The sequence below is a fragment of the Rhinopithecus bieti genome, unplaced genomic scaffold (assembly GCF_001698545.2).
Source record: "Rhinopithecus bieti isolate Rb0 unplaced genomic scaffold, ASM169854v2 scaffold_56806, whole genome shotgun sequence".
Taxonomy (NCBI): Eukaryota; Metazoa; Chordata; class Mammalia; order Primates; family Cercopithecidae; genus Rhinopithecus; species Rhinopithecus bieti.
The window spans coordinates 1,490,163-1,505,749 of NW_016823424.1; the positions used below are offsets into that span (position 1 = coordinate 1,490,163).

Sequence of the window (15,587 nt, forward strand, 5' to 3'; positions counted from 1 at the left end):
AAAAAAAAAAAAAAAAAAAAAAAAGAAATAACACCAATCAGAAAATGATTCAAATCACAGGAGTAACAAAATCACTCCACACATAAACCAGTTAGAAAGTGGTCAGAACAAAAGCCCTACCAGCATAGACTTTTGTCATTAACAAGTTAGTCAAATTTAAACTAAAGACAAAACCACCTTGGCAGGGTTTGTACATGGTTCCAAAGTATGATTGGAAGGTGGTTTGTGGCAGGATGTAAATGCAAATTTGATTCATGAGGCAGGCTGTGTTTCGAGTAAGGCTGACAAGTTCCAACCTGGGCAGACCGTCTAGCTCCGTGTTACAGAGGCGCCTAACACAGCTGGGCCTCAGAAAAGACAGGCCACTCAGTGACACCATAGCCCAGCTAAGAATTCTCAAAAACCGCCACACAGGGTCAGACTCACAGCCATTTAGCCCAAGATCCCGCCTCAGACCCTCACCAGGAGCAGTGTGGGAGAGTGCAGTGTGACGGTGCCCCCTGTGAAAGGGAAGAGGCATGGCACACAACATCTAAGTTTGTCCTAACAGATGAAGGTCCAGGACTGCACCTAAAACTCTTTTGAAGCTACAGTAATTATGAATTTTAACTTAATTACTACTTGTGGATAATTAATTTCATAAATTTAGTACTGGTTGTGGAGCACTGTCCTGTTTAGGTACCCTAGACTTGACTCTTTCAAATTTCACCAGGCAACCTTCTAGTTCTGCCCTTTCTCTTTGTGATTTTATGACTTGATCATAAACTGATTCTCAGCACTCTTTCCAGATGAGAAATTCACCAGATAGACCAAAGCGATAAGAATAGCCTAATACAACCATGATTACTTTAATTATTCTTCCCTGGCCCTTATCCCAATCCCCTCCAGTTTCTTTGGCATAGAACAAAGACCACAACTCCACACAACTATGATCGCAGGATCAGAGACACCAGCTTTATGTTCAGGTAGGGTGTTTTCAGTTTGTTTCCCGTAAGAAAACACTGTGTAGAGCTACGCCGTGTTATTGTATCAAGAGTTTTCACTTTCATCCTCTCTTGTGATCCCCACAGGAACTCAGGAGCTGCCTCATTTTATGGATAATAAAGCCTCGGAGAAGTTAAGGGGCTCACAAGTGGTAAACCAGTAAAACGATGGGGCACATCGCCAACTCAGGTCTCTAGGGTCTAAGTCCCATCTTTTCCCCACAATACCACACAGCATTCTACCACACTCTGACAACACTCGGCACACAGAGTCGGCACGGCCATGGCCACACCAGGAACACCTTCATGTGATCAGATTCAGCACCCTGCAAATATCATTCACATCACTCTGAACACATTCTTACCCTCCCGTATCAAATGCACTGTTGGTTTTCTGACCAAAGAGCCACACCATGTCTTCCTGCAGTTCATCTCCAGGGATTTAGTGTGTTACAGCCTGGGATAACAATGCCACTGGAAACCTCAAGGTTTCACCATGAATTCCTTACTTCTTATTGGTGACTCTACCAATATTATGGAAGTGGTGCTTTACCCCTACTTTATTTTTTAAGACAGTTTTTTTTTTTGTTTGTTTTTAAAATTTTCTTAGAGACAGGGTCTTGCTATGTCGTCCAGGCTGGAAGTGCAGTGGCTACTTAGAGCTGCAGTCATAGCTCACTGTAGCCTCAAATTCACGGCCACACACGATTCCTTCCGCCTCAGCCTCCTCAGTAGTTAGGACTACAAGTGTACCCCACCACACTGGCTAAGATAGTTCTTTATACACAGTGTAAATTCCTTTAATTCCTTTGTGACTTTAAAATAACTACCTGTACAGACTTTTATTAGGGTCGTTGAAAGTCCAGATAAACTCTTTCTCTTTATTCACATGCATGCTTACCTCCATAAAAAATTTCCAATTATTAGCCTGCCTGGGCTTTAGAGAAACCATACTGCCACCTTCTCTCAAGTGGGTAATATAATGTTTTCTTAGATTCAGTGGCCCTAACTTTTATTAGGTCTCACCAGCATAGCAACGAGGGTCTCTTTGGAAATATCTTTACACATATAAGAATAACAGGTCAATTTAACAGTCTTCTGGCTGTGGTGCCATTTAAAGAAATAGACTATGTTCCATTCACCTTTGCATCTCCAGGGCTGAATTCTAGTAGGTCCACACTAAACATCTGCTCAAAAATGGCCATATATGATGACAACATTAAAGTCCTTTGAGATGGGAGGAAAAATAACATTGTCCCAGTTACTATGGCCATATAACAAATCACCCCAAAAACTTGTGGCATCAAATAACCATTTAATCTATGCATGGATTCTACAAGCCAGCAACTTGGGCAGGGCAGCAGGAACAGCTTATCTCTACTCCACAATATCTGGGCCTTCAGGTGGAAGACTCCAAGGCCGGGGGCTAGAACCCTCTGAAGGTTTATTCACGCTTACATCTGGCGCACGATGCTGGCTGTTGGCTGGGGGCCTTTGTTCTTCTTGATGTGGTCCTCTTCAACAACAGGATGAGCATCCTTTATCCAAAATGTTCGGACCAGAAAGTATTGCAGATTTCTGATTTTGGGGGATTTTAGAATATTTTCATATACATCTGACTGGGCATCCCTAATCTGAAAATCTGAAATCCAACATGCTCCAACGAGCATTTCCTTTGAGCATGTTGGTGCTCAAAAATTTTTGGATTTTGGAGCATTTTGGATTAAGGATGTTCAACCTGTAATCCCTTTGTGTGGGTTAGCTTAGGCTCCTCAAAGCCTGATAGCTGCCCTTCCCCAGAGCAAGATCCCAAAAGGAAATGAACCTGGCGGAAACTGTATTATTCTAGCAGCCTAGCCTTAGATGCCACAGAGCATCACATCCACCATAGACCATAGATCAAAGCAGTCAAACCTCCCCTCAAATTCAAGGAAGGGACATGGGTAGACCCCGCCTGTTGGAAGGAGTGTCAAAGTCACATTGTAAGAAAAACATGTCGGATGGGAAATATAGTTGCAGTCATTTAGGAAATACAATTTGCCACAAAGACCCACTTCTTCAATTAGGTCTAAAACATCCCATATATTTATCACTACTTAAATTCAGAATAAAATAACATTTATTACAAACCAACTATGAATGTAAGATTGGTTTTAAACCTTTACCTTGAGAGGTATCTAACATCTACAACTTGTCCGCTTCAAAATAATTTGGGCTTGTGTGTTTCCATAGCATGCTTCTCAGTACAAATGGAAGAAATCATTCTCTTTTTTTGAGATGGAGTTTTGCTCTTGTTGCCCAGGCTGGAAAGCAATGGCGCGATCTCGGCTCACTGCAACCTTTGCTTCCTAGGTTCAAGCAATTCTCCTGCCTCAACCTCCCAAGTTGCTGGGACTACAAGACCCTGCCACGGCGTCTGGCTAATTTTTTGTATTTGTAGTAGAGATGGGGTTTCGCCATGTTGGCCAGGCTGGTCTCGAACTCCTGACTTCAGCTGATCCACCCACCTTGGCCTCCCAAAGTGCTGGGATTACAGGCGTGAGCCACCATGCCCAGCCAGAAATTATTCTTTTAGTTTCTCTGCTACCTCCTCTATCACTGAGAGCACCTTCAGGGAGACATAATTACATAGGGATTAACAGCCTGGGCTCTGAGGTCAGACAGCCTAAGCTTAAATCCTGGTTCACTTGTTAGCTGAGCAACACTAGGCAAGTTTCTTAGGCTCACAGGACTCGGGCTGCCCAATTAGAAAATGGAGAAAACTAAGAGAATCAACTTCATAGGATGGCTCTGCGGAATAAGATAATCAGTATATAAAGCTCTTAGCCAAGTGCCTATACAGTTAATTGTACAAGCAAATGCTAGACATTCCCACTAGCACCAGCCACCGATTCTCTAGCAGGTTTCCCCCAACCTTTAACATTTTTTTGTTTGTTTGTTTTTGAGACAGAGTCTTGCTCCGTCGCCCAGGCTAGAGTACAGTGGCGAGATCTCGGCTCACTGCAAGCTCCACCTCCCAGGTTCACACCATTCTCCTGCCTCAGCCTCCCGAGTAGCTGGGACTACAGGCGCCCACCACCATGCCCGGCTAATTTTTTGTATTTTTAGTAGAGATGGGGTTTCACTGTGTTAGCCAGGATGGTCTCAATCTCCTGACCTCGTGATCGGCCTGCCTCGGCCCCCAAAAGTGCTGGGTTTGTTTCAGTTTTTAAGATGGAGTCTTGCTCTTGTCACTCAGGCTGGAGTGCAATGGTACGATTTTGGCTCACTGCAACCGTTGCCTCCTGGGTTCAAGATATTCTCCTGTCTCAGCCTCCCGAGTATCTGGGATTACAGGCGCCCACCACCACACCCAGCTAATTTTTGTATTTTTAGTAGAGAGAGGGTTTCACCACGTCGGCCAGGCTGGTCTCAAACTCCTGACCTCAGGTGATCCACTGGCCTCAGCCTCCCAAAAGTGCTGGGATTACAGGCGTGAGCCACCGTGCCTGGCCACCTTTAATGTTTTTAAGTGCCTTTAATATTTTGTCATTGATATTGGAATCTTCTGCAAGTTATATTTTAAATTGCAGTTTCCCACAACATCATTATCATACCTAAAATAACTGATAATAACCTTAATGTAATCAAATACCCAGTCAGTGCTCAAAAATCCTTTATTATCTTGAAAAAATTAACAGCTGGCTCAAATCCAGATCCGGGAAGGGAACGGTGGCTCACACCTGTAATCCCAGCACTTTGGGAGGCTGAAGTGCGAGGATCTCTTAAACTCAGGAGTTCAAGATCAGCCTGGGCAACATAGTGAGACCATCTCTACAAAAAGTAAAAAAATCAGCTAGGTGTGATGGCACATGCCTGTCATCCCAGCTATTCAGGAGGCTGAGGTGGAAGGATTGCTTGAGCCCAGAAGATGGAAGCTGAAGTGAGCTGTGACTGTATCACTGCACTCCAGCCTGGGTGACAGAGCTAGACTCTGCCTCAAAAATAAAATAAAATAAAATGAAAATCCAGATCTAAATGAGGTTCTTTCACTGCACTTGGGTGAGAGATCTCCTAAAACCTTTCTTAATCTATAGGTTCCCCCTTAGATTATAGGTGCTGTTATTTTTCCTTGCAAGTTATCTGTTGAAGAATCTAGGCCATTTGTCCCACATTCTGGATTTTTTGGGTTGACTCTCCAAGGTGTCATTTAACATGTTCCTCTCTCCTCTGTATTTTCTATAAGCTATTAGCTAGATGTAGAGGTTTGATCTGATTCAGGTGCAAATTTCTGGCTAGAATACTAACAAATGATGAATACCATCCCTACCATACCTCGCAAGGCACAGAACTTCCAGCTGTCTTTTCATGATGTTAATTCTTTCTTCTTTTTTTTTTTTTTAGTAGTGTTTTCCTCTTCTACTTTTCCAGGTCCTGTGTAGGCATTGCCCTACCTCCACACTCCCCTCCTCCAACCCCAACAACATTGGCTACACAGATTTTGGCACACACACACATTTTAAGTCTAGAAAAGACTACGTTCCAGACTACTTGAAATTTACTCTGTAATCGATTTCATCCAATATGCAAGATTAAATTCAGTGTATTTCCTTAAGTAGTTCTAAGACTGCCTATCCTAAGGATGGGTTCTTAACCAAAACTGCTATATCCCTCTCTTGTTCGTGTTTGGATAATCAGTCTGTAATCACTGACGTCTGGCCTAATTCTGTGGTTTCTCCAAGCTCATTATCCCAGTCAGGTGGTCTGCATCATATCTCTCCTAGCCCAACTATACCATCCATATAAGGAAAGGACCCTGAGCGGTGTCACATGGTACTGTCTTTATCTAGTAAAGCTTCTACCTCCCATTGTGCTTTGATGCGGCCGCATCCTCCCCACAGGCCTGTACTCTAATATCTCCAACCTACTGGTTGTCTTTCCACCCAGCTGCTGACACTGAATCAAATACATCAAAAGCTCTTACTTGCTACTAAGCATTTCAATTCTAATATTTCATTTGGAGGAATTCTACTTGGTAGGGGGGTCCAAAACTATAAATGTTAGTTGTGCTACTATGAATATCATATATCAGGATTTTTAAAAATATATTTTATCTTTACTACCTTTTTTTCCCTGCTTACCAAAGTAACTAACCCGTGTTTCCTTGTTTAACAAGAATTTCAACCACCACAGAAATATATAATGTAGAGGTTGAGCGCCCCTTTAATTCCTGCCCCAGAGATAATTACTACTACATGTTTGATGTAGTTTCTTAGGAATACTATATTTCAAGAGGAATTTTTTTTGCAAATTGATACTGAAAAACTGAGAACTGAACTTGTTCACCAACATAAATTACACTAAAAATGTGAATATATGATCACATATTATATGTAAATTATATACATCAGATGAGATTCAATACAATCCCTATCAGAATCTCAGTGGCCTATATATGTAAATTATATACATCAGATGAGACTCAATGCAATCCATTTCAGAATCTCAGTGGCCTTTTTTTTTTTTTTTCCGGAAATGAAAAGCCGATCCCAAAATTCATATGGAATTGCAAGTGACCCTGAAGAGTTCAATCTTGGGAGAAAAAAAAAATAACAAAGTTGGAGGACTCATACTTCTTGATTTCAAGCTTACAACAAAGCTACAGTTATCAAACAGAATGGTGCTAAGTATAGACACACAAATCAACAGAACAGAATTGAGAATCCAGAAATAAACCCATATATCTATGGTTAACTGATTTTCAACAACAGTGCTTAAAACATACAGGAGAAAGGAAAAGTCTCTTCAAAAAATGGTGATGAACAAATGGATAACCACATGCAAAGAATGAAGTCAGACCCTTACCTAACACCACGTGCAAAAATTAACTCAAAATAGATCAAAGACCTAAATATATCAGCTAAAACTTAAAATTTCTAAAACTCAGAAGAGGGGTAAAACATCATGACCTTGGATTTGGCAATGGTCTGTCAGATACGACACCAAAGCACAAGCAACAAAAGTAAAATGGATAAACTGGACTTCATCAAAATTAAAAACCTTTGTGCATAAAGGGCAATATCAAAAGAGTAAAAAGAAAATGGACAGGAGAAAATATATGCAAATCTTATATCTGAAAATGGCCTAGAATCCAGAATATATAAAGAACTTTTCAAACTCAACAACAACCAGATTAAAAACTGAACAGGAGCCATGCATGGTGGTGCATGCCTGAGGTCCCAACTATTCAGGAGTCTGAGGCAAGAAGATCATTTAAGCCCAGGAGTTCCAAGGCTGCGATGAGCTATGAATACACCATTGCACTTCAGCCTGGGTGACAGACAGAGAAGACCCATTCTCTAAAAAACATAATAATTTTTAAAAAACCAACAAAACTGGACAAAAGACCTGAACCAGACATTTCTCCGAAGATATACAAATGGCCTGCAAACACATGAAAAGATGTTCAACATCGACTCTAATGTATTGCAAATTCAAATGAAAACCAAAACCACAATGAGATACCACTTCATACCCACTAGGAAGGCCATAAGAATATGAAAAAGAAATTTAGTAAGTGTTGGTGAAGATTTAGAGAAACTGGAACCTTTCGTGCATTGCTGGGACGAATGCACGAAAGGGTACAACTGCTGTGAAAAAAAGTTTGATGTTTCCTTATTAAGTTAAACCTAGAACTACCCTATAACTCAGCAATTCTACTCTAAGGCATACGCACAAAATAACTGAAACAAATGTTTAAACACAAACTTGTACATGAATTATTCTCAACAGTATGATTCACAATAGCCAAAAGGTGGAAACCACCCAAATGTCCATCAAACGATGAATGAACAAAATGTGGTATATTTATTATGGAATATTATTCAGCCATAAAAAGAAACTATTGATACATGCTCTAATATAGATGAAACTTGAAAGCATTATATTACATGAAAGAAGCCACATATTAAGATTCTATATATATACGAAATGTTGGCCGGGCGTGGTGGCTCATGCCTATAATCCCAGCACTTAGGGAGGCCGAGGTGGGTGGATTACTTACAGTTGGGAGTTTGAGACCAGTCTGGCCAATATGGTGAAACCCCGTCTCTACTAAAAATACAAAAAATTAACTGGGTGTGGTGGCTCATGCCTGTAATCCCGGCTACTCAGAAGCCTGAGACAGGAGAATTGCTTGAACCTGGGAGGCAGAGGTTGCAGTGAGCCGAGATCATGCTATGGCACTCCAGCCTGGGTGACAGAGCAAGACTTCATCTCAAAAATAAATAAATAAATAAATAAATAAATAAATAAAAATTAAATAAATATCAAAATTTAAAAATAGTGCTGACGGTTTGCACAACATTATGAAGGTACTTAACACTACTGAATTGTACAATTAAAATAGTACATTTTCTGTTACACGTATTTTGCCACAATTTAAACTACCATATATCCCTATTTGCCAAACAACATACACAATATTATCTCAATAACAAAAACAAAAAACTTACAGTGTTTTTCAAACTGTCTTCTTCCTGAATCTCTAGACTCTCCACCATGTCCAGGAATCTCTGAACTCACAAAGAGGAAACCAGTGTCCTTTTCACCAGTTTCTCACCAGTATCTAGTACAGCACCTGGCAAATAGCACTGTGCCCAATAAATGTCACTCAACAGATCTCAGCCTAATAATTTCAGGGGCAGAGGGGGCCTCTGCCAGAGTTGCTCAGCTTTTACTCACTTTATAACTTTATATACATTTCTACGTTTTCATTTTTAAGAGTTCCACTGTCTTAAAAAGAAAGACAACTGTTAATAGCTACTGATCTAGACAACTGCCAAAATGTTTATGAAAATCTGAATCAGGTTAAAAAATATCTGGCACTAAACTGTTCACAAAATAGAGGCAATGTTTGGCTTTCTTGGGGGGCGGGAAGGCAATAACTAGGAACTGATACTGTACTAGCAAGGTTCTAACTAGCCTAAATAGAAAAATCTTGCAGCAGTAAAGCAATCACATGCTATTTGGTTAAAAGAAAACAAGACCCAAGTTACATTTTCACCTTTTACAATCATCAAAATTAGATTTTAAAATACATTAAAACAAAAGCTTTCAAGTACCCAAGAGCCATAATAAAGTCAAATTTTACAGGTGCCAATGGTGGTATATAGAAAAAAACAAAAACAAAATGTACTGGTAAAAAGCACTTACAAAAAAAAATATAACTGACTTAATAAAGGAAGCTATTTGTATGGTGGGGGGTGGGGAGAACCACAGATTTAACAATAAGACACTTGATAAGCTTGGTATTTAATTCCAATCTGGGAAGAAGTCTTGGAATGGGGTTTGCATAAGAGAAAGGTGTTTGGAAAGCCAGGTCCACACTATATCCATTCTACAAGCTGCCTTTCTGACATTCTACTTGGAGACAAACCCAGCCCTAGAGAGCTGTTTAAACAAGTTCAACCTTAAGTTTCTGTTAGAGAATGAAAGCTTTGTTCTCACTCAAAAGAGACGTTTGATGTTTATGCTAAGGAGACCTGTCATTGCAACTTAATTTATGGCTGACTGTAAATACCTGAACATCTAGCAAGGGCCCACCTGCTGCTCAGGAGAATGTCAAGGTAAAACTGAAATGAGCGAGCATCATTATGAGGAGTGTGTCCAATGTTCCTGGGACCTATGTGTACAGACTCAGTTGTCATATTTAGACAATCAGGAAATTGCATTTCTCCCTTGATTTCAGTTTATGATGAACATGTAAAACCACTGTTTTCTTTGTTGAGTCTGAATAAACATACTTCTGGCTCAATAGAGCAGGGAAGGATATTTATCTCTGGTATTTTCTTCCTGACCTATTTATTATAATATGGACGAATGGAGAGGAGACAGTGTATGTCACAGTTTTGAGTGAGAAGAGGGATAGGAATGATTGTTTCAGGCAACTGGGACAATGAAAAAGGAAAAAAGACATCAGACAAACTGAGAATAAAACTAATGAGGTTGAGAGATCAAGTTCATTTGGCTGGAATAAAATGGGTAGGCGTAGGATAAATAAGAGATGAAAGAGGTGAGATAGAAAGAGAGATTACGATGTTCCAAGTAACTCACAAATGTTTGTGGCATTTTTTGAGTAGGATTAAAATTCTATATACACAATATGATAATAAAATTAGAGCAAAACAGAATTGGAATTACCTAGGATTTTACTGAGAGGATGGAAATGAATGAATTAAATTAAACAAACTTATTAAGTACTTAAAACATGCAGGGCTCTGTGTAGGCCAAAGCCATATAATGAATAAGCCAGCTCCCCGCACCAACTCTTTGGGCATAGAGAGTGGGAGGAGAAGACAACTATAAACAGTGCAACTCCAACTACCAATACAGGCCAATGGGAAAAGCAGAGAGGATGGAATCACTGACCCAGAGAACACAAGAGGATGAAGGTACACACTGGAGGACACTGGGTTTGGCCAGGAGGAGAAGTGGGGAGAAGCATTCCAGAGAAAAAGAAAGGGGAAGGCAAAGGGCTGTGAAAAAATATTAGCTATATTGGGTTCACAGTAAATTGACAGTTCCAACAATGCCAAGGTTCCAGCCAAAGACAAGAACAGTCAGGAAGATTAAGACCAGATGAAACTGATTGCAATGCTAAGCTAAGGGGTCTAGAGTTGATCCTAGAAGCCACAAAACCTATAGGTCAGACAGATAGGGTGCATTTCCAAAGTTAAATCCAGCAGTAGGATGGAAAACAAATAGGAGATTGAAGGCAGAGAGCCTGGTTAGAAGGTCACTTTTACAGTACTCACAGTTTATAGTACAGTACAATATTTAGACCACATGTTTTGGACTTGGATAGACTTTGGACCCACTGCTTAACTTCTCTATGCCCTAGTTTTCTCATCTGTAAATTGGGAATAAAAGCCCCTAGCCCCTCAAAGAATAACTACATAAACGATACAACACGGTGCGTAGCATAATACTTTATATATAGTAAACATTCAGCAAATCAGATGCTTTTATTACAATTGTCACCTGAACTCCTCATAGTTTGTGGTAGTTTCAACAAGCAGAAAAAAAGTCCATTTGTGTATAAACTTTTTTTTTGAGACAGGATCTCACTCTGTCACCCAGGCTGAAGTGCAGTGGTGCAATCATGGTTTGCTGTAGCCTCAATTTCCTGGGCTGAAGCCATCCTCCCACCTCAGCCTCCCAAGTAGCTGGGACCACAGGCACGTGCCACCATGCCCGTGTAATTTTTAAAAATGTTTTGTAGAGACGAGGTCTCGCTATGTTGCCCAGGCTAGTCTCAAACTTCTGGACTGAAGCGATCCCCCACACCTCAGTCTCCAAAGTGTTGGGATTATAGGCGTGAGCCACTGTGGTCAGTCTGTGTGTGTAAACTTGTAAAGGGCAAGGACAGACTCTTTCCTCAGGATCCCTCTCAGCATTCAGCTTAGTGCTAGGCACGAACACTGATTGATTACAATTCAATCTTATCTTCTACAGGTATAAAAGGTAACATGCAAACATACACCAAGACAATATATGAGGATGTGGGGCAAGGTGAGTCCTCTACTACCAAAAAAAACAAACAAAAAAAACCAAAAAAAAAAAAACCCAGAAAATACTTCAATTCCCAGATTCCTCAACTCAAATATCCCAAGCACCTAAAAAACTTATTTCCAAAGCATCCACAATTCCTCTCCCCTCCACTCACAAATATCTAGAAAACAGTTATAGGCAGATGAAAGCCACCTGTGATCAAAGGATTTATTTTTATATGTGAGCAATGGGATGGCTGGGCACTAGGTCTCAAGTACCCCTATGACTATTTTGAGGTATTTCTCATTATTCCCCTCTCTTGCTTTACCTATTTTCACCATCACCATTTGACTCACCCCCACCCAATGCATACATTTTTTAAACCACCACCTAGTTACTATTTCACAGTTCCTACAGGTCAGAAGTCCAGGCACAGCATGGACAGTTCCAGTTAGGGCTGCCTTCTCATCTAGGATTGGGTCCTCTCCCAAGCCTACTGGTTGTTGGCAAGATCCACGGCCTTGCAGATAAAGGACTGAGGTCCCCATGTTCCTCCTAGCTGTCAGCTGGGAACCACTCTCAGCTGCTAGAGTTTGCCTGCAGTTCCTCGCCATGTGGCTGTTGGGATCGGCAGTTCAAAACATGGATGTCTGCTTGCTTCCAAGCCAGCTGGAACATCTGATTTCCTCTTGTGCAATCAGCTGAGAAATCTCTCTGCTTTGAAAGGGCTAGTTCAATCAGGACAGACCCACCATGATAACCTCCTTTAGACGGCTAAAGGTCAACTGACTAAGACCTTAATTCTATCAACAAAGACTAGCATTTGACTGAATACCTGAAGCAGGTGTGTGGACACCAAAGATGGGGAATCTTGGGCGAGGGAGGAGCAGAAGGTGGACTGTGGTAGGCACAACTGCCTTACATTTCATATTTTTGTTTATTGTCCACCTCACCTGGCAGAAGGTAAGCTGAGAGAAGGCAATTTTGTCTCCTTTGGTTTACCGCTGTATTCCTAACACCTGTGACAATGCCTAGTATATGACAAGTGCTCAAGAAATACATGTCAAGGGACCCTTTGGATCAGGGGTCCGCAACCCCTGGGGCCACAGACTGGTACTGGTCCACCGCCTGTTAGGAACCAGGCCACACAGCAGGAGGTAAGTGGCAGGCACATACTTGAGCTCTGCCTCCTGTCACATCAGCGGCAGCATTAGATTCTCATAGAAGTGGGAAACCTACTGTGAGCCATGCATGCGAGGCATCTAGCTTGCATGCACCTTATGAGAATCTAACATGCTTGACGTGCCTGATGATCCTGTTTTTTTTTTTTTTGAGGAGTCTCACTCTGTTCCCCAGGCTGGAGTGCAGTGGCGTGATCTCAGCTGACTGCAACCTCCGCCTCCTGGATTCAAGCGATTCTCCTGCCTCAGCCTCCCGAGTAGCTGGGACTACAGGCATGTGCTGCCGCCACCATGCCTGGCTAGTTTTGTATTTTCAGTAGAGATGGGGTTTCACCATGTTGGCCAGGCTGGTCTTGAACTCCTGACTTCAGGTGATCCACCCACCTCGGCTTGATGTGCCTGATGATCTGAGGTGGAATAGTTTCATTCCGAAACCATATCTCCCCCACTTCCCATGTGGAAAAATTATTTTCCACGAAACCAGTCCCTGATGTCAAAAAGGTTGGGGACCACCACGCTAGATCACCATGGTAGGTACTCAACATGCATATGTTTAGTTTGCAGTCTGGAAATGGGACTTCTAACTACATGTATTAAAATTAAAACTCTGGTTCAGTGAAATTCTACAATTTTATTTCTACCACTTTTGTATACAGTTCTAACAAAATACGGTTAATGCAAATTTATGTGTAACCCCAATATCAACATTTATGGTACCTTCCTGCTCACTGACAGCCATGCACAGAATAGTGAAACATTTGAAACACCCACCACATGCATTCCCAACTGAGGTAAACAAGGCAACCCTGCCTTCTTGTTTCAGCTGGCATACTGTAAACAAGTTATCCTTTCCGCAGCATATTTAGTGTCAGGCTTTTCATTGATGATTTTGCTGTATAAAATGGTCCCCCACAAGGAGTGCTGAGGTGCTGTCTAGTGTTCCTAGGCGCAAGAAGATAGTGATATGCCTCATGGAGAAAATACATGTTAGAGACGCTTGGTTCAGGCATGAGTTAATAGTGCTATTGTCAGTAAAGTTCAATGTTAATGAACCAACAATATGTATTAAATAAGATGTCTTTAAACAGAAACAAAGCCAGGCAGGGTATCTCACGTCGGTAATCCTAGCCCTTTGGGAGGCCAAGGCAGGAGGATCATTTGAGCCCAGGAATTTGAGACCAGCCTGGGCAATGAGTGAGACCCTATCTCTACAAAAAATTTAAAAATTGGCCGGGTATGCTGGCATGTGCGTGTGATCCTAGCCACTTGGGAGGCTGACATAGGAGGACTGCTTGAGCCCAGGAGTTCCAGGCTGCAGTGAACTATGATGCATTTTTTTTTGAGATGGAGTCTCACTCTGTCACCCACGCTGGAGTGTAGTGGCGCAGTCTCTGCTCACTGCAACCTCTGCCTACCGGGTTCAAGCGATTTTCCTGCCTCAGCCTCCTGAGTAGCTGGGATTACAGGCACATACCACCACGCCTGGCTAATTTTTGTATTGTTTTGTTTTTGTTTTTTGAGACTCGCTCTGTCGCCCAGGCTGGAGTGTAGTGGCCGGATCTCAGCTCACTGCAAGCTCCGCCTCCCGGGTTCCCACCATTCTCCTGCCTCAGCCTCCCAAGTAACTGGGACTACAGGTGCCCGCCACCTCGCCCGGCTAGTTTTTGTATTTTCTAGTAGAGACGGGGTTTCACCGTGTTGGCCAGGATGGTCTCGATCTCCTGACCTCGTGATCTGCCCGTCTTGGCCTCCCAAAGTGCTGGGATTACAGGCTTGAGCCACCGTGCCTGGCCAATTTTTGTATTTTTAATAGAGACGGGGTTTCACCATGTTAGTCAGGCTGGTCTCAAACTCCTGACCTCATGATCTACCTGCCTTGGCCTCCCAAAGTGTTGGCATTACAGGCGTGAGCCACTGTGCCCGACCTGTGATGCACTGTTGTACTATACAGCCTGGGTGACAGAGCAGGACACTGTCTCAAAAAAATTAAAATTAAAATTAAAAATAAACAGAAACACATAAAATAGGCTAGGTTCAGTGGCTCATACCTGCATTCTCAGCAGGCGAGGCCCAGGTGAGTGGACTGCTTGAGCCTAGGAGTTCAAGACCAGCCTGGGCAACATGTTGAAACCCTGTCTCTACCAAAAAGTAAATAAATACACAAATTAGCTAGGTGAGGTGGTGTACACTTGAGGTCCCAGCTACTCAGGAGGCTGAGGTGGGAGGATTGCTTGAGCCCAGGAGGCAGAAACTGCAGTAAGTGAGATCATATCACTGCATTCTAACCTGGGCAACAGAGCGAGACCCTGTCTCAAAAAAAAAAAAAGAAACACATAAAATAAGGTTATGTATTGACAGGTTGAAAAAGTGACCAGAGGCTTGCAGGAACCTAACCCTGTATTTCCCCTAGGAGCAATGGTTGAAGATTTGGTAATTCAGTTCTACAATTCAACTTTATAGAACTACCACGAGTAACAAGACTGTATTAGCCCCATTTTACAGATAAAACAATGAAGCTGAGAGAGAGGTAAAATGGCAGCTCCAGGCACACCATGGCACAGCATCCTGTTTTATTTTCTTCACAGCACTCATGGACTGATTAATTGAGTCTACTTATTTATTTTCAGTCTAAGCCATTGCAAGTTCCATAGTAGCAGAGATTTAGGGTCTTTTGTTCATCTTGTTGTTATTTAAATCCCCATGCCAAAACCTGTTCCAGGCACATACCCAACCCAATGAATAAAGAAATCTCCTATATGTTAACTGTGTAAATATTAGGGGGGATGTGATGGTTTAAAGGGAAAGGCAGTTACTTTCATTATGCTAAATTCAAAATATTTAGGGAGACAAATGCAGGCTTAAGATTGGGTGGAGACTAAAGAAAACCAAAAAG

General features: G+C 41.8%; 1 protein-coding gene across 1 annotated transcript in view; it reads right to left on the reverse strand.

Annotated features, from left to right (window-relative positions):
* ACVR1B (activin A receptor type 1B) overlaps positions 1–15,587 on the reverse strand; it is a 44,874-nt gene that overhangs the window by 24,746 nt on the left and 4,541 nt on the right. The window lies entirely within an intron of this gene.